Source organism: Neofelis nebulosa, chromosome 2 (assembly GCF_028018385.1).
Source record: "Neofelis nebulosa isolate mNeoNeb1 chromosome 2, mNeoNeb1.pri, whole genome shotgun sequence".
Classification (NCBI taxonomy): domain Eukaryota; kingdom Metazoa; phylum Chordata; class Mammalia; order Carnivora; family Felidae; genus Neofelis; species Neofelis nebulosa.
Window position 1 is genome coordinate 156,439,568 of NC_080783.1, and position 27,464 is coordinate 156,467,031.

At 36.5% G+C, this 27,464-nt stretch overlaps 1 protein-coding gene across 2 annotated transcripts in view; it reads right to left on the reverse strand.

Moving 5' to 3' along the window:
- Positions 1-27,464, reverse strand: part of GIPC2 (GIPC PDZ domain containing family member 2) — a 453,978-nt gene that overhangs the window by 80,163 nt on the left and 346,351 nt on the right. The window lies entirely within an intron of this gene.

Below are 27,464 nucleotides of genomic sequence, written 5' to 3' on the forward strand. Positions count from 1 at the left end.
AAGCCCCCGTATCCTGGAATCTATATTATCCTGTACCCTAATTAATAATGATTGCAGAGGGGCGCCTGGGTGGCGCAGTCGGTTGAGCGTCCGACTTCAGCCAGGTCACGATCTCGCGCTCCGTGAGTTCGAGCCCCGCATCAGGCTCTGGGCTGATGGCTCGGAGCCTGGAGCCTGTTTCCGATTCTGTGTCTCCCTCTCTCTCTGCCCCTCCCCCGTTCATGCTCTGTCTCTCTCTGTCCCAAAAATAAATAAAAAACGTTGAAAAAAAAAATTAAAAAAAAAAAAAAATAATAATAATAATGATTGCAGAAAGCTAATTTGCCTAAGGATCAACTTGCTAAATGCCACTTTTGTCAAATTTGCTAATTGTATCAGTTAACCAAGAACTTTCTTTTAATGTTTTTATAACGTTGTCAGAAATTTATGGACATACAATAAGGGACAGCGGAAAGCTAGGACTCTAAGCTCTTTAGACCTCCAGACTCACCCCAGACCCTATCCCTCCTTGGTTTTTTGCTCCTTAGTCCCCCCACTCAGCTGAGATTGTGCTGTGACTGACTCTCCTTTCTTCCAGGAGAGAGTCCCTATCCTTGCTTTGGCTTATTTCAGCTGCAGCAGCATGGAGTTGGGGTAGAGACAAACTCAATATTTCTTTAAAAGCTGTTATGAAGAAAAAATCAAAACTCATCAACACCTAACATAAATTGTCAACAACTTCTAAAAATTATAAAAGTATTAACATTATCCTTTCCAATATAAATTTAAAAGAAACACAAGCATTTATCAAAAGATAAATAGGGAAGTTGGTCATTTGATTGATTCTTCAGTGAATTCAAATAATTGATTTCAGGGACTTAGACTACAATTTTTCCTGGAAATCGTGGATTGGCTTGTTTGAGACCTACCCTCCTCCTGAGAACAAACAGAAAATCTGGAAATATTATTATTTTTTAAAAATCTACTGAGGGCATCCATAAGCTACCAGTAGTGGAAGATCAAGGGAAGGAAAACACAGAGAAATTAGCCTATAATTTGATAGTGTTATTCTTTTGAGGCATTTGTTGATTCGAAACCTGAAGCTGAGGGTCTAGAGGGACAGAAATTGAAATTCGGGGCTTACTAAGGAGGGATCCTGAAAAAAACAGTTAAGGCTTTCAAGTGAATCCCTAAAAGCATATATCTTAGAAATAAGGGAAAAGTGGAATAGATCAGTCCTTACCAAGACTGAAGACCAGCTCATAGTCAGCACAATCCTGAGCTGAACTAAAGAGATCTGCCTCCTCTCTTAGCTGCTTCCCAGAGATAAAAGTACATTTTCTCTGAAGAAAAACAACATTATCCAGAGCCCCAAATTACCTCTACAGTTCATAAACAGTGCTGTTATAGCTAAATTGTATCCCCCAAAATTCATATATTTAAAGCCTGCCTCCCAGTACCTCAGAATGTGACTGTATTTGGAGATAGGGGCTTTAAAAAGGTAGTAAATTAAAATAAAGCCTGGGTGGCTCAATCAGTTAAGCCTCCAACTTTGGCTCAGGTCATGATCTCTTGGTTTGTGAATTTGAGCCCCATGTCAGGCTCTGTGCTGACAACTCACAGCCTGGAGCCTGCTTCAGATTCTCTTCTCTTCTCTTTTCTCTTCTCTTCTCTTCTCTTCTCTTCTCTTCTCTTCTCTTCTCTCTCTCTCTCTCTCTGCCTGTCTCTCTCTCTCTCTCTCTCTCTCTCTCAAAAATTAAATAAAACATTAAAAAAAATAAGGCCATTAGGGTGGGCCCTAACTCATCCTAACTGTTGTCCTTATAAGAAGTTGAGATTGACACACAGAAACACCAAGGATGCACAGAGGAAAGATGATGTGAGGACACACGGAGAAGGCAGCTATTTTCATGCCAAAGAAAAAAGTCTCAGGAGAAATTAAATCTGCTGACACCTTGATCTCAGACTTCGGGCCTCCAGGACTGTGAGAAAATAAATTTCATGTTGTTTAAGTCACCCAGTCTGTGACACTGTTATGACAACCCTAGCAAATTCATGCAAGTGCCCAGAAGTTCATTTTTTTAAAGAATTTTTTAAAAGGGGAACTTACCACATACTAAATGGGAAAAAAATAACATAGGACAGACCTATAGGACAGATCCATCCAAATATTGGGATTATAAACCACATTTTGAGACAGTTATTATTAATATGTTCAGAAATTAAATGAAAAAATGTGAAATCTCATAAGGAAATTGAAAATAATGAAAATAATGAAAAAGAAAGAATAGACATTCTGAAAAATCTTTTAATACAATAATTGAAATTAAGATGAGTTTGGCAATACTTGAGACACAGCTGAAGAGAATATTTATGGCCTGGAAGATTCATCAGAATAAAATACTCAGATTGATTGCAAAGAAAGACATATGGTCAGGGTGTAAAAGTCTAACATACACTTAATTGGAGCTCAAGAGAAGGAAGAACCAAACAGAGGTAATATGTGAAGAGACAGTGGCCAATAATTTCCAAAACTGATGAAATACATCAAGCCATAGATTCAATAATCTCTATAAACCACAAGAAGAATAAAGACAATGGGAAGCACACTTAGGCACTTGGGTATTGTACAACTGGTGAAAATCAAAGACAAATAGAAAATCCTCTCCCAGAGATTGGTGCTGGCTTTTCAAAAAACAATGGAATAATATATACAAAAATAAAAAATACCTGCCAACCTAGAAGTCTATATTTGGCAATAATATTCTTTGAAAATAAATATGAAATAAAGATATTCTTAGGAAGGCAAAAAACTAAGAGAGTTCATCACCAACACGCGAAATATTTCATTACCCACATTAAAGAAAATACAAGAGAAATCTTTGGGCAAAGAAAAATTATCCTAAATGGAAGCCTAGTATTTCCATAAGAAATAGCAATGAAAAGAGTAAATCTGTGGGTAAGTCTAAATGAACCTCGGCCATGTAAAACAATAATGATTTCTTATGGGGTTAAAAATACATTGAATTAAAATGCATCATAATAGGAGTACAAAGGGAAAGAAATGAGTAAATGGAGTTAAAGTGTCCTAAGCTCTAGAAAGTAGTATAAGTAATAATATTGCACTTTAATAAATCAAGGATGTATGGTGTAGAATTACCACTAACACTATAGTAAAATAATGGATAACTAGCAAGATAATTTGGAGATGAATAAAATAATTCTTAAATGCTTAATACAAAAAAAAGTGACAAAAAAAGAGAGGAAAGAAGAATATAAAACAAGTAGGATCAGCAGTAAACATATTAAAAGTTGATTGAATTAAAGACATTATGTATATATTTACATGAAGTGTACCAAAATACTGCAAATAAGAGACTATCAAACCAGATTTTTTAAAAAAAGACACTGCTACAGGAGACACACCGTAAGTAAGGATATATAACCAATGTTTAAGCCCATGAAGCCAAATGACATCAACAAGGCTGGAAGTCTAGTTAGAAAAGAGGTCTAAGGTCTGAGCCATGGAGAGCTCCACAGATACTGAGAAGATGAGGAGAAACAAGCCAAAGGAGACTGACAGTGGCCATGGAAGGAAGAAAACAAGGTGAGTGTGATGTGCTAGAATTTAAGTGAAATTAAGTGTTTCCAGGATGAGAGAGTCATTAACTATGTCAAATGGTCCTATTAAGTCAAGAAAGATGAGCATTAAGAAATATCTATTGGATTTTGTGACATAGAAGTCACTGGTGGCCTTGACAACAGCGGCTTGGGTGGACTGTTGGAAGTAAAGGTATGACTGAAGTAGGTTCGAAAAAGAAAGGGACAGGGCACCTGGGTGGCTCAGTCAGTTAAATGTCTGACTTCAGCTCGGGTCATGATCTCACAGTTTGTGAGTTCAAGCCCCACATCAGGCTCTCTGCTGTCAGCACAGAGCCCACTTCAGATCCTCGGTCTCCCTCTCTCTCTGCCACAAACAAATAATTAAATTAAATTTTTAAAAATGAAAAATAAATTAAAATATTTTAAAAAAGAAAGGGATAGCACACATGAGAGTCTGTAAGTATAGACAACGATTTTAAGTACCCATACTCTAAAGGAGAATGAGAAAATGAGGCAATGGCAGAAGTGAGATCGAGACAGGTGACATTTTTTTGTTTGTTTTGTTCTTTAAGAACAGCCCATTTCTGTGCTCCTGGGAATGACCCAGTAAAGAGAGAAGGGAAAATTGCTCAAGTGAGGTCTTACCTAGTTGGAAAGAGATGCAAATTCATGTAAAAAGGGAGATTTTAGCTTTAGATAGAAGCATGAACACTTTATCCATAGTAACATGGGGGACACAGAATCTGTGTGTGTAGATGTGCACACTGGGTGGTGAAATGGGAGCTCAGAGATGTTCTCTGTCAAATGCTTCTATTCTCTTAATCGTATAGAAAGTAAGGTCATTACCTAAGGATCAGGATGGAAGAGAACATGTTCAAAGTTTGAAGAAAAATAAAGAAGTAATGAATTAATTGTCTAGGAGAGTAGAAGAGAGTAGACTAGAAATATAGGGTATGATTGCTGAGCAACATTGAGGTTCTAAATAAAGTCAGCCTGCAAGGGTACAGAGGAAGTAATACTAATCCAGCTAAGGTATGAGGATGGGAGGAAGGAGACAGGGCAGGGGGGAGGGAGGGAAGGAGAATGAATATTTATAAAGCACTTCCACCTCTTTAGAATCAGGATCCTGTCGGGGGTCTCTTCACAGACTGTTGTCTCATAAATTCACGCCAATAATTGTATTTCTTTTGCTTAAAGTGCCCTTTCTTCTCTCTTCCAGGCCAAACTCTTTTTCATCCTCTGTGGCTTCCCCTGATCCACAGAAAGTCATTGCATTTTCACATCCTTTGTGTCACCATTGTCCCCTGTATGTACTCTGTCATGGTACTTAGCACAATGATGTGTAATATTTTTAATGTTAGTCTTCCTAACGAACTGTGGGCTTCTTCAGGGAAAAGTCTGTTTTTAAGCATCTCTGTGTTCTTACCTAACACACTAGGTATTCGACAACTGTTATTACAAGGAGCTGAATGGATAACATCCTGCTTTTAATGAGAGTATCAGATATTCCTGAATCTTTTTTCCAACAAAGAAAATTAAAATTTGAGTGAAATTTTAACAAAAGACCTTTTATGTAGACTGTGTAATTATCTACAAGTGTGATATGAAAAGCGGAGTTACATATTTCCTTTCTCTTTATGCATCTCTACCAATATGTTGCAATGCCTCATAAAATCTGAATTAGAGCTCCATTCTTTCAGGTAAATAAAATATAAATAAGGAATATCTTAATTTTTTAATAAGAAAATTAGCACTTAAATGTGAGAAACTTTTGTCATGTGTATCTTTTGGGTTGTCTCCTAGCCCTTCTTCATCTGAGCACCATACTTCCTTACATCCACCCATCCCCATTCACATGGTGAAAAGAAAAGTTCCTAGTAGTTAAGGTTGTACATGTAACCCCCCTCCCCTGGCCACAGTTGACCTTAACCAAGCTGGGCTAGTAAGAGTTCTACCTCAAAAATATATAATTTGGAACAAAAGAAAAATTTAGTCTTTTCTCTAGTGCTGAACTTGTTACAAGTAAACTCAGAAACTATATGAGCCATATTCTTCCACGTGAACAAAAGAAGTAGAAGAAGCCTGGCTGTAGGAGAAAAAAATGGCACAGACTCATCCAGAGTAGTTAATGAAGCAGAGGAAGAGCCTGATGGTGTTGCAGCTCAATTTTTGTGTGCTATCAGATAGCCATGAATCCTATTTCTGCTTTAACCTATCTCATATGGAATTCTGTTTCTTGCACCAAAAGAGTCATAGTGAAATTTGTTAGAAATTCTCCAACTAGGGGCACCTGGGTGGATCAGTCAGTTAAACCCCCAACTCTTTTTTTTTTATTTTTTATTTATTTATTTTTTTTTTAATTTTATTTTTTAATATATGAAATTTACTGTCAAATTGGTTTCCATACAACACCCAGTGCTCATCCCAAAAGGTGCCCTCCTCAATACCCATCACCCACCCTGCCCTCCCTCCCACCCCCCATCAACCCTCAGTTTGTTCTCAGTTTTTAACAGTCTCTTATGCTTTGGCTCTCTCCCACTCTAACCTCTTTTTTTTTTTTCCTTCCCCTCCCCCATGGGTTCCTGTTAAGTTTCTCAGGATCCACATAAGAGTGAAACCATATGGTATCTGTCTTTCTCTGTATGGCTTATTTCACTTAGCATCACACTCTCCAGTTCCATCCACGTTGCTACAAAAGGCCATATTTCATTTTTTCTCATTGCCACGTAGTATTCCATTGTGTATATAAACCACAATTTCTTTATCCATTCATCAATTGATGGACATTTAGGCTCTTTCCATAATTTGGCTATTGTTGAGAGTGCTGCTATAAACATTGGGGTACAAGTGCCCCTATGCATCAGTACTCCTGTATCCCTTGGATAAATTCCTAGCAGTGCTATTGCTGGGTCATAGGGTAGGTCTATTTTTAATTTTCTGAGGAACCTCCACACTGCTTTCCATAGCGGCTGCACCAATTTGCATTCCCACCAACAGTGCAAGAGGTAAACCCCCAACTCTTGATCTCAGCTCAAGTCATGATCTCATGTTCATGAGTTTGAGCCCTGCAATGGGCTCTTTGCTGACCCTGTAGATCCTGCTTGGGATTTTCTCTCTCTCTCTCTCTCTCTCTCTCTCTCTCTCTCTCTGCCCCTCCCCTGCCCACACTCTCTCTTTCTTTCTCAAATTAAATAAATAAACTTAAAAAATTTATTAAAAGAGAGAAACTCCCCAACTAAAGTCTAATGCCATTTTTCTTCTCCAACAAAGTAATGTGAGCAACTGTAATTAAATAATACAAGACATTTCCAATACTTCTCTCCTCAGTGTGGTGCTGGTTGTCCATAGGTAAACTTTGATGAGAGGATAGTTTGGGTACTACACAGTGGTTGATATTTAAGTAGGCCTGTGTAGCTGAAACTGTAAAGAGTAGGCATAGCCCAGAACACTGGGCACCTAGAAAGAAGCTAAGGATTATAAGGAAGGAATAGTTTTGCTAGACTGGAAGAGAACTAGGGTTGACGTTGGCTTACTTTGCAATTTCCAACATGTAACTAGGGATACTATTATTGAGATATACTCAAGAAAAACAATGAAATACAAAAGAAGAAAGAGCAAGAAGAGAAGAAGGATGAGGAAGAGGAGGAGAAGAAGGAGAAAGATCAAGAGATGATGAGATACTGCCCCTCCCCTGCTTGATGTCTTTCTCTCTCTCTCTCTCTCTCTCTCTTTCCCTCTCTCTCTCTGTCTCTGCCTCTCTCTCTCAAAATAAATAAATAAATAAATAAATAAATAAATAAACTTTTTTAAAAATTTTTAAAAGAGATGATGAGATAAAGTCTCAAGTTCTCCTCAAACTTCAGGAGGAAACATGAGCTGTGAATGGAGGGAAGCCAATTCTTGACTATTATAGTTCAACTGTAATAATAGTGCTGCTGCGGGTTTTTAAAAACAAGCAAACAACATGCCTGTTAAATTATTGGGTTTTCAAATTCTAGCAATTCACTGGAAAAAGAAAATTTGATCTCCCTTGAATTTCTCATAATTGGATTTTTTTCTTTAGTAAAAGAAATAAATGATCAATCATCACAGACATCATCACAATAAAAAGTTTCTAAAGAGTGGGCTAACTTAGGAATACTTTGGGCTTGGTGATCATTTCAAGATATTTTTCAAATGTCTGTGGCTTTACCAAACCCAAAACTCGTTTTATGTTTTACCAAATCCCAAATAAGTTTTGCCAAGTATTTTTTATTTAATTTTTTGTCATGTGTATTTTATGTGAAATGTAATTCATATGTTTCTCATTTATTTATAAACAAATAACCAAAATTTTGTTTTGTAAGAACAATTTAATGTTCACAGAGGCATTTTATCAACTGGCTAAAGTATTTTAATAATCTTTTAATGCCTTCTTTTCCTAGAAATAGGCAAATTTTCCTTGAATTTACTTAAAACTTCTATTATTCCCCATCCTTATGCTTCCAAGCTAATTAAAATATAAAAGCTACCATTTTTGTTTGTTTTTTTAGTACAAACGAAGGAAGTGCTATGTTTTTCTTAGTAAATTGAAGATAGAAAACTGAGAAGATTTTCTTACCAACCCCTTACTCTTTCTCTTTGCTGTACTTTTATTATCTTTTTCTCTAAACATTATTAGTAAAAAAATATGTATGTTTAATGGAAGAATTTAGGGCAGAGAATTTAAACTCCTAGAAAAAGTGGCAACTTGGTTAAAGTCCAAGTAGCATAGGCAAAGATAAAGGATAATTAAATGAAGAAGTAACTGTAGCACCATATTATTACTGGTAATGCCAAAACCAAAAGACACTAGATAAAATTGATGAAAAGCCATTCTTGATGGCTAGTTCTCTAAAATAAGATGTAATCAAGGGAGGTAATTAAAATATTTTTATGCATCCTTTACCACTCCATTCTCTCCTTCATAGCCCATCTAGCTCGCTTGCTCTCTCTCTCTCTCTCTCTCTCTCTCTCTCTCTCTCTCTCACACACACACACACACACACACACACATTTTTAAAATGAGATTTTAAATTTTAACATTTGACATCCTAGTATGATCCTTTTTATCATCTGAATAATCTGGAAGCTCTATACTACTCCAAGCAATCTACACATTTAATGTAATCTTTATCAAAATACCAACAGAATTTTTCACAGAGCTAGAACAAACAATCCTAAAATTTGTATGGAACCATAAAAGACCCCAAATAGCCAAAGCAACCTTGAAAAAAGCAAAGCTGGAGGCATCACAATTCCAGACTTCAAGTTATATTACAAATCTGAATCATCTGGAAGAATTATGCACACTATCTTTGATCATTTGGAGACACTTTTTACCTCTCGGAAATATAAATACCAACAGTAATGAAATGTGTCTATTTCATTTGAAGATTTAACTCTACATAATTATTTCCACCCCTACATTAATAGTTCGTTCCTTTAAGATTCTGTCCTTCTGATAAAAATCCTTTCTATTCCTACATTCCTAGAGTTCAACTCCTCAAATTTCTATCCCTTTGCCTAAGTATTTCATTGTTTAAATAATATTTACTGGACACTTACTATATCCCAGTCATTCTTCTAGGTTCTAGGGATACAGATTTGACCCAAAACTGATGAAAATCTTTGTCTTTTTGGAACTTATATTCCAGGATATGTTATCATAAAATTAACTAGACAAAAAAGATACATAGTAGTTAGATCACTTAAAATTGTATTATATTTAAGAGTATACTTAAGTAGATGAACTAAGGGCTAACCATCACTTTTGTCATCATAAGTATTTTGATCCTAAACTCTTTAAAATTTCACCTGACATTTTTGCACCTTCTCTAACGTTTGCATCAAAAAATACCATGAATAGTATTAGGACTAAAACCGCAGCTCTGACATCTCTATGAATATTAAATTCTACTCACATTTCTGCCTTGTAGCATATCCTTCTATGAGACAAAGAAGTGATATGAAGGATTCCACCTAGGAAGGCTTAGAAAAATTAAATAATCATCAGGAGAACACAAAATTCCCAAAGATGTGTAACATTCACCTCACCACACAAAGTTTGGGATATCAAATTTCCTCAATCTTAATCACCATGTATGGTTTAGAACTACCATGCCAATGGGAAAACACAGCTTGCCTGCAGCACTCAGCTTACAACGAGGAAATTAAGCAATTTGCAAAACATTGTGTTTCAAGAGTAGAAAAGGCATAAAAATACTTCTCCTAGTAACTACAAATTATTACTCAGAATAGGTTTTGTTTAACAGTAATACACTTTTGCTTAGAATTTCCAGCCCAAGATACCTCCTATCACTTGCACAGTAGACAATTATCCAGCAAATGCACTATTATGGAGTCAAACAGTGTGGCAGCGGGAGTGAGGATGAGACCACCTCAGCCATGTCCTAAACTATGTGACCTTGGCTGGGTCACTTTAGCCTGGTTGAGATTTATAGGGCTGCTGTGAGAATTTAATGCATCAGACACTACTTATTTGATCTCATGTCATCCTCATAACAATCTGTAATAATTCAATAAGTAACATGTCATAATAATTTAATAGGTATTTTAGAGCTGAAGAAATCATTTAAATCAAATGTCTACCACAGTATGTGGTGAATAATAAACACTTATAAGTTAGTTCCGTTCCCCTACTGGGTGGAGCACAGAGAGTCCCTTGTATGCATAAGGAGAGTAAAATGTGTACACAGCTGTTCAGTTGTTTAGTACTTGTCTTGGTCTTAATAAACTCGGTTCGTTCTGTTTACAATAATTTCTTGCATCACTAAGAGATGGTTCCAAAGTATAGGTCCCCAATCTTCTAAGGCTTCGAACAAGCTTCTTCTATCCTTTCACAAGTCAAACCAGCAAAAGGCTTATCGTAAAGACAAGACAGATGAACTTAGTTATCTCATATTCCCAGATTCCTTTCTTTCTTTTGGTGTCTCTTCAGAGAAAAAGACGGCCAATTCTAAAAAGCATCATCTCTGTTAAGGAAAGGTGGGTGGGCTTGTCTGTCATAAATTCTCCTTTTCTTCTCCCCTTCCAAGAATTCTTTTATTGTTCACTGTGTTGAAAGCATTAAGGAGGATGGGTGATGATCTATATTTTTTTTCAAGGGGAAGGAAAATGCACACGATAGTTTGATTGGTTAAGATCTGAAGACAAAAATCCCCAGAGACAAGACAAAACTGGCCAACAGACTGGAGCTTTCCTAAAAGGAGCTGAAAGAGCACTGATGGAAATACCTTGGGTTATTTAATTGTTCCTGTTCTTAGCATTTTCTTTTCCATACAACATTCAATTGTTAGTCACCCATTCACAACATAAACAAATGTGTCCTTGAAGAACCCTAAAGAATCAGAATGTTAGTACAAACTGCCAGGCAACAACTCTCTCCACCTACCTTGGTGATCACTCTAAAGTTTAAGTCCTGAGTACTGGTTTCCTTCTGAGCTCCATGATCCATGGGGACCACCTCATGGTTCTCCTTTCTCTGCAGGCTTTTCTTCCTATAATTACAACACTCGTACGTTAGGTTAGATGGTTTCTTTGGCTATAATTTAGTGTAAAATCTTCTGTTTGGCAATCTATTTGTATGCTCAGAAAGCTTTCCTTTTCTGTAACAAGTTGTCTTAATATTTAAAAAATATTTTTATTTCTTTAGAGCCATATTAACTTCTAATTCATTAATATAATATGGTCCTCTATACTTGAAGATACTTTAAGATTTTAGACTTGTTAATAACATGTTAAAAGTGAATTCTCATTGACAGTGAGCAAGCTTCTGGCATGTATTTTCAAGTTTTAATCTTCTTTCTAAATAGTTAAGCTGTCTAAATAGTTACTGAATTGCCAGTATATATTTACTGAAACTCAAGAAACATTCACTTCTGTATCTGCACAGCAGTGCTAGGTACTATATATGATAACACTTTTGAGATTTACACCAAAGTAACTGCAGCAATGTCTATGTGATACAGTAGGCAATTAACTAGATACTGCAAGGGTCCAGTGCCTTCTGACTCATAAAAGGGTAGAGACCAAGTTCCAAATAGCCCGGACAGACCCCAGGGGATATGCATGCATTCTTCCCTTTGACCACTGCCCTACCCTAACCTATAACTTCATTATAATACATTTACATTGTGGTTTTTAATCCCCCTATGCTCCCCCACCCCTGGGCAGAGAATGGCTGCCATGACAGTTTCCACAAGGATGATATGAAGCCAAAAACTCCCTCTCCCAATCAGTAGGAGGTGCCCTTTAGATGATTGGCTACAACCTCAGTCAGATACTGCTTTAGTTATGATCTATAACCCATCCAAACATAAAAAGAAGAGACAACCCTGACCCCCCCCCCCCCCCAGGGTAACAGCCATCTCTGGGCCCTCCCACTCTCCCAACTTGAGAGTGTACCTTTGTTTAAACTACAATCAAACCCTTGCATGCTTAAGAGTTTGGCTCTGAATTCTTTCTTGGTCTAACTCAAGAACTAAGGCCAGGGACAAGACACACCATTGACATACAAGTTGTCAATACCAACAATAATAAAATCTCTATAATTCACTTAAGAATGCAATCGCATGGGGTGCCTGGGTGGCTCAGTCAGTTAAGCCTCCAAGGCTTGATCAGCTCAGGTCATGAACTCAGGGTTGGTAGATCAAGCCCCTCGTCAGGCTCTGTGCTGACAGTGCATGTCCTGCTTGGGAGTCTCTCTCTCTCCTTCTCTCTCTGTCCTTCCCCTGCTCGTGAGCTCTCTCTCTTTCTCTCTCTGTCTCAAAATAAATAAGTAAACATTTAAAAAAAGAATGTAATTGTGTATAAGATAATAATTATTTTTTCTCTATATTAATAGTCTTTAACCCTTGAATAGTCTAAAACCCTTTCTATTCCTGCACTACTTTAACCCTTTAATATTCCATCCCTATGTCTAGGATACAAATTTGCCAAACTAAACAGCAAAAAGTAAACACAATCTCATTTTTTCAAAAGTGGTGGCTTTATCTCTCACTTTTCTAGAATATAATTACTTAATAAGTACCTGTTTTCAACATGCACTCATACTATTTTCTTTAAGCTGCTGAGTATGTTGTTTTTATGTTTAACATTAAATGGTCCAACAGTTTATTACCAATATGAAGCTCAGCCATAAAATTACATCAGCTTCATAGCAGGGCCCAGCTCTCTGGCAAAAGCAATACCCATATTAGAACTTTATAATTCACAGAAAATTTAAAATACTTCTCCAAATTAATACTTCTATTCACAGTTCTCCAAATTAATAGTCTAGTAAAACAAGCTAAGACTATTTGCAGAACTATTTTAAGCTTTCTGAAAATTATAAAGTTCTAATATTAATATATTTATTTCATATTATAGATATAGATATTATATTGCCTGGGGACAACACCACTGCAATAGCAGTAATGAGCTTATCTAGCACCAAGACCTTGGATTTTAAATACCATTCTCTAATAAAAGGAATCAGAGTTTCTTGGAGAAATGCATGATTCTAGGGCTGAGGCAGGGAAAAAACAAGATGAAGGTGGAACCTCTTCTTGTGTCAAAAGGTAAGAACGCGTTCAAAGTCCGATGGGCTACGTCAAAAGGACATAGGTGCCAGCTGGAAAAAGATTCCCCAAATCAAATGAAGGGACAATTTAAGCTTTGAAATAAATAATGAAAGAAAGATATTATAGTCCTTCAAATAAAATAGGAATTTGTAAATCCATCCTGAGATAGAAAGGAAGGATAAAGGGAAAGAAGGAAGGTGGGAATGAAGGAAATTCAATAAGGAATAGGAAGTATAGCCATTCTCAAAGTACCTCTTCACAAAATATTCATTAATTACAAAGAGTAATTACAAAGATAAACTGGAAGATACCTCCCTAATCAAATAATCAAGGATTACTGAAGGAGTGGTGATCACTTCATCAATGATGGGACAAATAGAAGTCATGATGGGATACAATGACAGGAACTCAACATCACTTCTGTGATACTCCTGCCAAAGACGTATAAACTGAATCCAATCAATGGAAAACAAGAAAAACATGCCTTGGGGACATTCCACAAAATAACTGCTCCATAATCTTCAAAGGTCATGAAAATCAAGGAAAAAGTGAGGAAAGGCTGCAAATTAAACACGCACACATGACAGTTGAAGGTAATATGAGATTTTGACCTAGACCCTTCTGTTACAAAAGGCATTTTCAAGGGGCGCCTGGGTGGCTCAGTCAGTTAAGCACCTGACTCTTGGTTTTGGCTCAGGTCATGATCTCAAGATTCCATGAGATCAAGCCCCTCATCAGGCTCTGCACTGGCTGTGTGGAGCCTTCTTCAGTTTCTCTCTCTCTCCCTCTCACTCTCTAAAAATAAATAAACTCTTTTTAAAAAAGGCATTTTTAAGATAATTCATAAAATTTGCATGGTGTTTGAGGAGAGATGGTAGTAATGCACCCATGTTAATTTCCTAATTTTGATGGTTTTATTGTGGTCCATTAGGAGAATGTACGTAGTGGTAGGAAATTCACTAAATTACCCAAAGATAATGGGACATCAAGAAGGCAACTTGCTCTCTAATAATTCAGGGGGAAATTTTTTCTTTGTACTCTTCTTGCATTTTTCTGTAAATCTGAGATTGCTTCAAAGTAAAATAACTTTTTATAAATAAACACACTGATAAAAATAACTGAAATACAAGAACTTTGAATACATCATGAAAAGATAGAAGGGTTCTCAGAACAAGGCAATAGTTGCTGCAAGCTACCTGACAAGTTCTGTGTGAAGGTCTGTAAAACAAAATATGCTTTATTGTTCATCGCATGGCCATTTCATTTCTGGCTGTGGGGTCCTGCCCTTGCTTTTCAAGTGGAAGACAAAAATAACTCCGTCTCTAGTACTAGCACAGTAAGTTTCCATGACAGCTTTGCATGCTGAAATCCACCAAGACAACCCACATCTTTGTTTACCTACTGGCATGAAAAACCCTTCCTGCCATCATGATTTCATATCCAAGCTAATTTTTCAGATCCAAAATTCACACCCCATAAGTTTATTTCAACACCAGACAGTTGTGATATGTGTAATTTTAAGAATGTGCCATTAAAGAAGTGGCAGTTACCCTAGACCAAAGTAGCTGACAAGTTGAAAGCCACCAACAGTAAATACATGGCCAAAGGAGGTACATAAAGGATAGCACAGGGAAAATTATTCATAGAATGCAAAAATCCTACCACATAAAGAAAATCTTGGGTTATTATCTCTGGTGATTAATCATTTGAGAGTTTTCATATATAAAGTTTTTCTAAAGTAATCTAATCCATGATCTGATAAGCATTTGTCAAACATTATCTATGTTTGGGCTACTCCAAATATGAACCTAAAACTAGCAACCATGCAGATATACTTGTATCCTTAAGTCAAGTCAGAAGCTTCTACTGTTCCAGCTCAGGCTCCCAACTCCAGTAGGGAGTTTATAACACATCACAGGTAAAGGCAATCTCTGTCATTTTCAAAATTAACTATTTTTTCCTACCATGGTTTGCATTTTATCAAGTTCCTCCACCTCAGGGGATATATTCATTTTATTTTTATTTAAATGGTATCCACTCTGTACATGTTTTTTTGGTCTGTTTTTTCTTCCCTTAGTAAAACACGAAAATATGATTATTTCTGTCAAGAAACATTTCTCAGAACTTGGTTAGCTGCATAGAATTCTCCTGAATAGACGTAAAAAAAAAAAAAGCTGTTTCTGGGGTGGCTCAGTCAGTTGAGCATCTGGCTCTTAACCTCAGCTCAGGTCATGATTTCACAGTTTGTGGGTTCTAGCCCCATATCAGGCTCTATGCTGATGGTGTAGAACCTGCTTGGGATTCTCTCTCTCTCTCTCTCTCTCTCTCTCTCCCCCCCCCCCTTTCTCTGTCCCTCCCCTGCTCACTTGCTCTCTCAAAATAAATAAACTTAAGGGGAAAAAAAGCTGTTTCCTTGTTAGTTAACATATAGTTGACAATTTTTATCTGGATAGCTGGTTATTTCCTTTGGATAATTCCCTAAAGCGAAATCACTGACCCAAAATGTGCACCTGCATTAAGGCTTTTGACAGTATTAACAAATTTTCCTCAGAAAGGTTTTAGGAATTTCTTCTCCCATGAGCCTCTTCCCCTCCCCCTTGCCTGCACTATTATCACATTTCAGTGCAATGAACTGAGTTATTAAAGTGTTAAATAATTGTACATAATTGGGTAGGTCACTCCTTGGGAAAATGTATTGTTCAGAGAGTCAACATCTTTTGAGTGCTAAAGGATTTTCTTTATTTATTTTTTTGTTTGTTTTTCAGAAAACACTATTGCCTTAAAAGTCTGGTTATCGGCTTATCTCCAAGAGAATAACTTTCTGGATACTACCATTCTTCCTAGAGTTGTCTGGCTAAAGAAAATTGCTCACAAAGAAATATTTACTTTCTTGGACTTCTTTCTGAGTTTTACACCAGTCATTTCAAGTGTTGCAACTCACTTTTTTTTGCCAAAATCAGCTCATTCACCAACTGTTTTTAATTATCTATGTTTGAGATGGTGTTTGCATTTTATCCCCCTCCCCTTTTTAGAAACAAATTTCCAAAACAATTACCTATTAGGCTGGGAGTCTCAAGCTTTTGCAAAGCCTGAGGGTGAATTTGTGTGTGTGCTCTCGCGCATGCGCGTGCTTGTTTTGGAAAGTTTGTAAATCCACTTAGTTCTTTCTGAGGAATAGTAGCCAAATAAACATTTTGACAGGATAGTTATTAAAATACTATATCTTTTTTTGGCAATTCTACTTGGGTTTGGCTTTCTTAAGTACTACTACAGGAAACATAAGATTATGGACTCCATTCACATCATTATAAAAATAAAGGTACAAAGACACAAGATAAGGCAATTGGGTTTAGCTAATTGAATTTATTTAGAGAAAAGTATACGTAATGTGTATGAGCAGATATCTAATTTACTTACTTGGATTTTTCAAAATTAATCTTTCTCACATTGCCAAGAAATAAAATTTCCTCTCCTTAGTACCTCATTACTGCTTTTTTTTTAAAATATGTTATAGTATAGAGGCTAATGTAGTATAAAAAAAGACATTGTAAATGCAGTGAGGGGGGAAATCCTTATATTACTTTTATGGTGTAGTCCTTTTAATTTTAATGTTTGCTTTAATATAATGAAAAATTGAACCTAATGTTGCATAAAAAATCATCTTTGTGTTTAAGTTTCCTTGCTTTTACACAAGATCCATTTGGAATAAGGCTAATGGAATTGGAATTTTGCATTAATTAACCTAGAAGAACGATGTCTCCTTGTAGTTTTCAAGAGGCCATTACACATTCCAAACTCTGGCAGCACCATAGTTTGATCTAGTGAGTGACACAGGGTAAAATATCTAAACAGTTGTGTTTCTTGAGAACATGTAGACTGAGTAATAATGCTAAATCAGGAAACCAGCTCCACAGTTTATGAGGCTACTCAGGATTCAGCTTGACTCTATAATAACTCAGAAAAAAATCCATTTCAGTTTTAAAATGGAGCTTTTGTTTTTTGCATGCATCCATTTTCTTTTAATCTGGAATTCCCTCATCTGATTCTTTTGAGAAGGGATGTGGATATTCCCTTTACCAGAGCAAATGATTTTGGATACTTTAGGGAGAACAAGTTACATTTTACCCTTGAGCAACATGTGTTTGAACTGCATGGGTCTACTGCATGGGTCTACTTTTACGTGGATTTTTTAAAATAAATACAATAATACAGTATTGTAAATGTATTTTCTTTTTCTTATGATTTTCTTAATAACATTTTCTTTTCTCTAGCTTACTTCATTGTAAGAATACAGTATATAATGCATATAACATATAAAATATGTGTTAATTGACTGTTATCTGTAAGGCCTCCAGTCAACACAGGCTATTAGTAGTTAAGTTTTGAGGAGACTCAAAATTATGAGCAGATTTTCAAGTACACGGGGTCAATGCTCATAACGCCTGTATTGTTCAAGGAGCAACTGTATTTTCTAGTTGGCTCAACCATCTCTATACACACTGGGAACCAGTTCCTATAGGAATTGTGCACACCAAGCTCAGGCTGAGCTCTGGACACAACAGACAAGCAGGATTGCAGGATGTGGACTCAAAGAGAGCTGTGCTCTAAACCTGTTTCTACCTCTTGCAGGCTGTGTGACCTTGGGTAAGTCATTTGACCATCATGCCTTAGTTTTCTCATTTGTAAAAATAGGAAGGATAGCAATACTTGCCTGACAGCATTGCATATAAAGCACCTTGCAGTGTTTACAACATTACATGCACTGTAATGTTCTATTCTAGCTATTTTTGATTCTTTTTTTATTTTACTCTGTCTATGGTCCAGAAAACATTAGCAGAAAAAAATTAAAACTAGATTATATTCGAAATTTAAGCTTATTAGAATGTTTCAAATGTTATTTCCCTTCCTTTAGCTACTCATGATATAGCTACTTGTATAAACTACAATTCATATACTAATATTTGTAATTTAAATATGAGCTTTTCTTATGTATACATTTTCTCACATTTAAAAAATATTTTCCAAGTTTAAAAAAAGTGACAAAACCCAATGTTCATGTGGAAAAACTCAGAATAGATTTAAATTCAACTATTTAGAATTTTTTGGAAAGCTTTAAAATTATCGGTGAGAAAAAATTATCCGAATGAGGTCCAAAGAGGCCTATTTTCCCATATTAAAACTAATTTATTTATTCAACAAAGTTTCATTCAGCACCATTGAGTACCTACTATGTTAAATACCTACTAAGTAGGTATTAAATACCTATGTCAAACAACAGGCAGCTTGAAGCAACTTCTGACTTCACAGAGCTCACTAACACCATTCAATTCATGCTGTTCACAGTCCTAGAAAACTTGATGGGTTGGTTCTAGGATTTATCGTTTCAAACACATACTCACATAAAAAATGAATAAATAAAATATTCAAATTCTATTTACAACTCTTTTTCCTGGAGCTTTTCCTACTTGACTAGACCACTGGACTAATTTCAAAGATCTGTGAGTAAAGTTGACTTAGTCCAACGTATTTTTATGAAAATCCAATGACTGTGTCTGTACAATGACAAAGTAAATTATTTTTAAGATGTTAATTTCAGCTACACTTGTTGACTGTAATCACATAAACTACCCCCATAGAATAGTTTTGAAGATTAAATAATATAATGTTTATATATCTAGTACATATTATTATTATACTACAGATTATTATTATATATATAATATCCAGTACAGAATAAGAACACAGTAAATAACAGCTGTTAGTATATTATTTACAGCTATGGCAACAGGTAGAAAGATCCATATCCACATTTTAGGCTGCTAGCATTGGTCTTTGCCTTATACTAGCATTTGGCTTTGTATGCTTCACAGTGCAAATTTAACTTCTGCAATAACAATTTTCATATTATATTTTAAAATATTTTCCAACTATTGAGAGGCCTTCTCTTGTCTAAACTTGCATATTTTGATCTCTCATAATAATTCTGAAGTGTATGTATTCACTTTATCATTTGACAGAGGAGGAGACTGAAGCTCTTTGAAGGAAATAATCTGGCCGAGCTGACATGGTTAGTAAGTGGCAGAACCAGGATTCAAACCCAGACTCATCCGACCCCAGAGTTTTTCCATGTGTCATGCTGCCTGTGTTGGAAGACTTTTGTTAGTACAATTGAATTTATAAAATTGTTTTCCAAACTGTTCTTTCTTCTTGAGTCCAGAATTCCTAGAGACTCCAAAAAGATGTCCGGGATTTGTGAACCACTATTTCAACACAACCAAACATAAAGAAAATGTTTGACTTTTGTTACACAGAACAATTTCCCAATATCAGAAAAATTGAAGATGTTTTTAGTGTGACAAGTGCATCACCTGGACAACTTAAGGTTTGTACTGATAATACACAGTTCCTTTCTCTCTCTCATGTAATAGAAACCATAAGAAAAATGCAGGAACTCAGGTAGAGATTTATCTCTGAACTGAACACATCTACACTCCCTTGTGGTATCTGTCCTCCTCTCTCATGGTTGAAGACTGAGGCAAGTTTAGAAATCAGACCAAAATTGGTAACAAACACATTTCTGCAAAAAATGGAGACTATGAAATATCTTTTACTTGAAAATGAAAACACAGCCACGGTCAAAATTGCTGCTAGCTTTACTGATACACGGCAGCTTCTAAACCCACAAGGTAGTTTTACAGGGAATCTAATGGATCAAAATTTGGTTCCCATTAGAAAGTCCAAGAGAGGTAGAAAGGCAAGCTGAACAGTTACCCCTGAAATAAATAGAAGCCTACTCTTAAGGCAGGTAAGGAATCTCCATGAAATACAAAAATGAATAAGACTTGAAGTACTTTTTTTTTAAGGCAGAAGATGAAATTTGATGAATTAATATGATTTCATAGTGAATTCGTGATTTTCTCAAATCACATAGTAGTAATTTTAGAGGCAAGTACTCATTTAAATACTCTGAATTTCCCTCAGTCTGATTTCTCATTTACTTTCTGAATTAAGCAATTTCTTTTTTTTTTTTTTAACGTTTATTCATTTTTTGAGACAGAGAGAGACAGAGCATGAACGGGGGAGGGTCAGAGAGAGGGAGACACAGAATCTGAAACAGGCTCCAGGCTCTGAGCTGTCAGCACAGAGCCCGACGCGGGGCTCGAACTCACGGACTGCGAGATCATGACCTGAGCCGAAGTCCGCCGCTTAACCGACTGAGCCACCCGGGCGCCCCTTAAGCAATTTCTTAAGATACTTAACATATTCACCAACAGTATATATGTTTTTCATTTTCTTACCTAAACGCAGATCTGATATCTTTAACCTTCTCAATACTCAGGAATCATAGGAATGGGGAGGGATACCCCCAGAGTTCTTTTGCTTGGTCATACCAATCATCCCCACAACCTCAAGCCGAGCTCATTGAGCCAAATACACATCAATACAAATAAAAGATTGCAAGAGACTTGGCAGGTCTTTGTGTGTTGTCTGAACATTTTCCATAGGCAACGCCAGCTCCACCACCACTTAGCTACTCCTATTCTACTTGCAATCAAAACTCCAGCATCTGGAAAGAATAACCTTAATTTTTAACATGTCAGTCCTTACAGGGCTCATGAGAGTAGAGAAAAGAAGAAGCCCTCAAGGATGTCTAAGTCACTTAGAAAGTTAAGTTATAAAAAAAATAGTCTCTCATTCCCCTACATTGGGAGTTAAAGAGGGAGAGCAAAACTTAATTATGCACAGGTTGCTGCCTTTTATTGCCATTTACAACATCTTACAAGCCTTATAGATTCTACTGGCACTTGCAGCAATAGCAAGAGTATTCCTCCAGTACACCCTAAAATGGTAGCTTCAGGGTACTGTCATTCATGCTTGTTAAATCCTTAGAAGTCTTTTTTTTTTAATTAATTAATTTATTTATTTTGAGAGAGAGCAAGCACAAGTGGGGGAGGGGCTGAGAGAATCCCAAGCAGGCTCTGCACCATCAGGGCAGAGTCCCATCCTACCAACTGTGAGATCATGACCTGAGCTGAAACCAAGAGTTGGACACGTAACCAACTGAGCCACCCAGGCATCTCTAAATCCTCAGAAGTCTTAAGTGGCTATAGATTGTAGTGGTGATCATACTGAAAAGCAGAATGAGGCCACAGGTTCAGACAAGCCTAAATTTCAATCCCAGCTCTGCCACTTACTGACTTTGTTACCTTGGGAAAATTATTGAACTCTCACAGAGTCTAGGTTCCCTCATCTATAACAGAGGGCTAATTGGGACAACCCTGCAATTTTAAGAAAATTGAACATTCTATAATCAAGCATAGTGCCTGAGACATAATAGGTGCCCAATAAGTGTTGGTTGAAATAAAATTAAATGAAATACCTACATGTATCTGACCCTTAAAGTCCCTTGGAAAACTAATGAAGAGGATTGTGGTATAATGTTCAAGATTAATACACTAAGCATAACAAAGATTTGCCCAATCTGAGTAGGAAATACCCACCAAAATATAAGAAACTCACCCTGAAGTAGGAGGAAGTCAAAAGAGTCACATGAAGCCCTAAGTTGATCGCTGCTCAAAAGTGTTGACTTTGAGTTCTACAGGGCTGAGGCCCATTCAATGTCCTTAGGTTACCTTTTGTAGACACAAATCTCATTCCCTGTGGATAAATACTCCCAGTTCTAAGAATTTAGCCACCAACACCACTCCAAGAGCAGTGGCTAAAGAGAAGCCACTGGGAGATGGTTGCCCTAGGGCAAGAGAAATAGGGCTGCAGCAATAGTGGAAACCACAGTTCACAGTGTGGAGCATTCAGGACCCACAGGCTATAGCCAAAGAAAGACCACCTGGTGGAATCAGAGCACAAATCATCACCATGCCTACTCATGCTCTTGGTTAACCTGGAAACAAGGACTACAGAGAAGAATCCTGTTTGATTCAATCAATATGTATTCAATTCAGTGTAAAAGCCATGGGTTGGGTCCCACTTCTGATATGATGACAATTTTGTGGAAAAAGAAGTGATTATATGAACTTTTTGGTATAGACAGTTAAGAAAATGGATGTCAATGGACAGAGATGAGAATGTAAAACAATCATAATCTTGCATTTTCTTGGTTATTTTGATACAAACACTTCATAGACCTGAGCTTCAGATTAGCTGATTGTGAACCGGACACAATTCTACTCACCCTGAATGCTCCCAAAAATAGTTCTGAGTTTCTAATGAGATCTTACACATAGAATTTCTTATAAAGATGGGACACAGTTTTGTTCTTGTTTTGAGTAACAAAAGTAATCTCCTAGGTAATAGGATGGAGAAAGTTTCAGCAATGAAGAAAATTTAAGCTTAAGATGCATTCAGTTTAGGGGCGCCTGAATGGCTCAGTTGGTTAAGCAGCCAACTTTGGCTTAGGTCATGATATCATGGTTCATGAGTTCAAGCCCCTCATCAGGATTTCTGCTGTCAGCACAGAGCCCACTTCAGATCCTCTGTCCTCCTCTCTCTACCCCTCCCCTGCTCACTTGCTCGCGCTCTCTCTCAAAAATGAATGAACATTAATTTTTTTTTTTTAAGAAAACATGCATCCAGTTTAGAACTCTCAAAGAGAGTTTTAGCCCAGGAGACTCACAAAAAAATAACAGCAATAAATTATAAAGTAGATGACTATACAAAGAGCTACAGAAATACAATGAATTATGTTTGGGAGGTCATTGAACGGGTGACATATAAGTGAGTAGGAGCTTGCCAAAAGAACAAGTGTGAAAAACATGTATGTGTAGGTAGAAGGGGTCGGACTTACCAGGTAAAAAGGAACATGTGAGCAAAGGCATAGAGAGACATGAAATCATATGATACGTTTGGGGATCAGTAAGTACTCTTGTTTGCCCACAGCCTAGAACACATAAAAAGGAGTAGAGACTGGAAAATTCATCAAGGATCAAAGTACAAAAGCATACTAAGGAATTTGATGTTTTTTCACAGCAACAAAATGCCACTCAAGATTATTAAGCAAAAAAAGTAACATAATCAGATTCCTGTTTCAGAGAGTTCACACCAGTAGCAGTAAGCAAAACTAATTGAATACAATTACAAATGGCCATATATTGATTGCTAAATATATGTCACTTAAGTGCTTTGCTCCAGGAGGCCAGGAAGAATGTGTGTCTTGTTCACTGCTATATCTCACTGGATACACAGTGCCTAACACAGGGCCAGGCTTATGACCGTGCTTTATAAATATTTGTTGAATTAACTCATTGCTATTGGAATGATGATGGAGATTTTTTACAGATGTACTTCAACCTTATTTAACCCTTAATGCTGCAATATGCGACACTATTGTCACATATTTATATACTAGTTATCTTCAGATTCGCAGCACCTGGCTCATTCTCTGGCATTATAGTAGGAGCTCAATAAATCGTTGAACTAGACTAAACACAAGAGCCTTCACAAGACTTGTCCAAATGGACACAGGAAATGTGAGTACTATTGACCATATCAAAACAATGGTGTCCAAATTATTACTGACACATTTCATTTTGACCTGAATTTGCAAGTGGGTCCATCCTAAAAAGTAAAATAACCACCCTCCAGAAACCATATATGTTTTTACTGATATATGAACTGTGAGGTACAAAAATGTGACAAATCAGTTAACCAAACCATGGCAATGGCAAAAGCCCACTACTGACATGATGAACTTCAAGATATGAATGAGCATAGTGCTTTAATGTCCAAATTATAATGAAAACATTAAATTTAAAGGAAGAAAAACAGTGAGTTTACGAAAGTAATCATTACAATACTGTTGCCATTTTTCTAAGTTAAAAATGACCTAAAAATAATTTCACATAGATCTAGCTAATGTTTGCTCAATAGGAGACTATTATGTTTTTTGAGTAACTCTTCATGACAGTGTGTCCAAATGAGTTCAAAGGCAAGAAAAAAAAATAGACACTGGTCTTTCTTGTTGTATGTGTGGAACAAAAGTGATTGCTTTAGGAAGCTTATTACAGATTAAATTCTAAAATTTATTAGCAATATTAGGTAGATTAAAGTGCCAAGGAAAAATTTATTTACTTTGCAGTAAAGATATTTAAAACTTTTTAAAACGTTCAATAAATTTTTTATGTAAGCTAACAATTCTTATAGGTCATATATACACATGACTAAATCCAACAACCAAAAATTTGAGAATGCCATCAAATGAGTTATTTGTCATTATACAGAATAATGAAACGTGATGTTTTTGCTGAATTCAGTCAAATGTATTTGCATGTGTGGACATAACCACATTGTGGGAGAGACTTGCAAATGATATTAAGACTTATTACATCCTAACACAGCTTGCCCCAGAAAGCAATTGACTTGGCAAACAAATAAGATAATTTATAAACAAATAGAGCTTAGTAGTGCAAGAGTTGCTGTTGGAACAGAGAACAACCCATCAGTAGAAAAAATATAAACATAATACCAGGGAAAGAGGACATTGGTTGGTTACGTGAAGTGCCCCCAACATTCAGGAAGAGACATGTTAAATATGAGAAAAATAAGAGAAGACAACATACACGTCTTATGTGACAAAAGGAAAGGCAGAACGCTAGCCAAAAGGTATCATCCCTATTGTCTTAGTCTGCTTGGGCTGCTGTAATAAAATACCTTGGATTGGGTGCCTTAAACAGCAGACTTTTATTTCTCACACTTTTGGGAGTTCAGGAGGTCCAATTAAGATGCCTGCAGATTCAGTGTATACTAATGGCCCTTTTCTTGGCTTGCAAATGACAGCCTTCTACCTATGTCCACACATGGCCTTTCCTCAGTGCCTGCACAGAGTGGAAGATCTCTCTCTATTTCTATCTCTATCTCTCTTTCTCTTCTTTTAAAGGCACTAATCCCATCATGAGTGTCTCACATTTGTGACCCACTCTAAACCTATTTATTTTCCAAAAGTCCCACCTCCAAATACCATCACATTGAGAATTAGAGCTTCAACATTTGAATTTTGAAGGGAAACAAATATTCAGTCTACAACACCTGTAAATTCCTAAATTTTATCATTAGCAATTCCTTCTGTCGTGATAAGTTCCAGTGCCTTCTGTCTAGAGGTCCTTTAAGAAATACTATTTCTGGGGAACACCTGGGTGGCTCAGTTGGTTGATCATTCAACTCCTGATTTCCATTCAGGTCATGATCTCATGGTTCATGAGACTGAGCCCCATGTCAGGCTCTGTGCTGACAGCATGGAGCCTGCTTGGGATTTTCTCTCTCACTCTCTCTCTGCCCCTCTCCCACTCACACATGCAATCTCTCTCTCTCTCTCTCTCTCTCTCTCTCTCTCTCAAAAAGAAACTTAAAAATATATATTAAAAAAAGAAATATTATTCCCTGGAGGAATAACACCTTACCTGGAAGATTGGAGGCTCTATGTGAGAACACAGAGCATCAATGTTAGGAATGAAATGGTAACAGGCATGAAAAGAGAATATAGAAGTCACTGAAGACAAAGAACTGATTTCCCATTGTTTGCACTGATAAATCATAAAGACAGCACATAAAAATATTCCAACCAATTACTAAACAATACATTATATAATTCAGTAACAATTATTTTAGGAATCTGCAGTATGGTCTATCTTCTTATGTACCCTGAGGCCCATTAAAAATTGTTTGTTTGCTATAGTTTCATGGGTCCCCTGGACACAAGCCCTGTTGGCTTTTAGAGCTAGGTGTTTTAGAAGCCCACCACTTTAGGACTTAGGGAGTCCTAAAACTTGGGGCACTAGATGTGGGGTTCAAACCCTCATTCCTCAGGGAGAAGCAGGAGTTGGGGGTTCCTGCCCAATTGCATGGCGCTATGCTGGCATTGGGGTTTATGGTGACAGTGTGCCTTATCCTTCCCCACCTGTTTCTATGTGCATATTTTCTCAGTAATCAGATTTATAGGAGCCACTCAGCCTATTTCTAGATCTCTTTCAGAGGGAGAGGCTCCATGTGTAGCTGTACAATCAGTGTGTCCGTGGGAAGGGTGAAGCTCAGGAGCCTTCTCTGTTACCATCTTGGGTGACTCTTTTCATGAACTCTCTATCATGAGATATTCTTAATGAAATTGCATATTTTACCAATAAAAAACTAAAAATTTATTTCCATAACAAACTACTTTTCATATATTTGAATTCTTCTTATTATATGTCATGATTTATTTTTCCTTTCTTAATCAAGTAGAAAATTGAAAAATATAAAAAAATTTTAAAATATAGGAAGGACATTCACCCATAGTGTTCTTATCACAGATAGCCAGAATTAACAATTTAATGTATTTCTTCTGGGGTTTTCCTTATTTGTATTTTGAAAATGAGTCCAGATTTTTTTTTTCTGAATCCACCTTTTTTTTTAAGTAGGCTCTGTGCTCAACGTGGGGTTTGAACTTAAAACCTGAGATCAAGAGTCACATGCTTTATTGACTGAGTCAGCCAGGTGCCCCGATTTTTTCTGAATCCAAAGCCAAATAACATTGCAGTGGGCATGCATAGGACTTATTTCTCTATTTTTTTTCTTTACATAACATTTCATTAGGATACATTTTCAGAAGAGGGAAAATATAGCTAGGAGTGGGTCAGGAATAGGGAATGGATCAAAAACATGATGTATATTACCAATTTGTCTTTCAAAAGTATAGGCAATTGCTTCTTTCACCTTATCCTTGATATTAGAATACTATTTTAAAAATGCTTTTAATTTTAATGTTTTTTTTTTTTTGAGACAGAGAGAGACAGAGCATGAGTGGAGGAGGGGCAGAGAGAGAGGGAGACACAGAATCTGAAGCAGACTCTAGGCTCTGAGTTGTCAGCACAGAGAGAGCCCAATGCAGGGCTCGAACTTACAAACCGCGAGATCATGACCTGAGCCAAAGTCAGACACTTAACCGACTGAGCCACCCAGGCGCCCCTAGAACACTATTTTTTAAATCTTTATTAATTTAATACGTGAAAATGAAACCTCATTCTTGTCTTAATTTTCATTTATTTATTTGCTGTACTAAAGGTCATTTCACATATGTATTGGTCATTTATGTTTCTTCTTTTAAGGAACTTTTCCTGTTAATGCCCTTTAACCACCTACTATTTAGGTATCAGAACTTTTACCATCAATTTCTATATATCCTATACATAGCAAAAATAATATTACTTTGTCATATTTGATATATTTTTCCTTTTTATTTAATTTTAAATTTTAATTACATTTTTTAAGTACACAAAGATATTTTAAATATTTGTG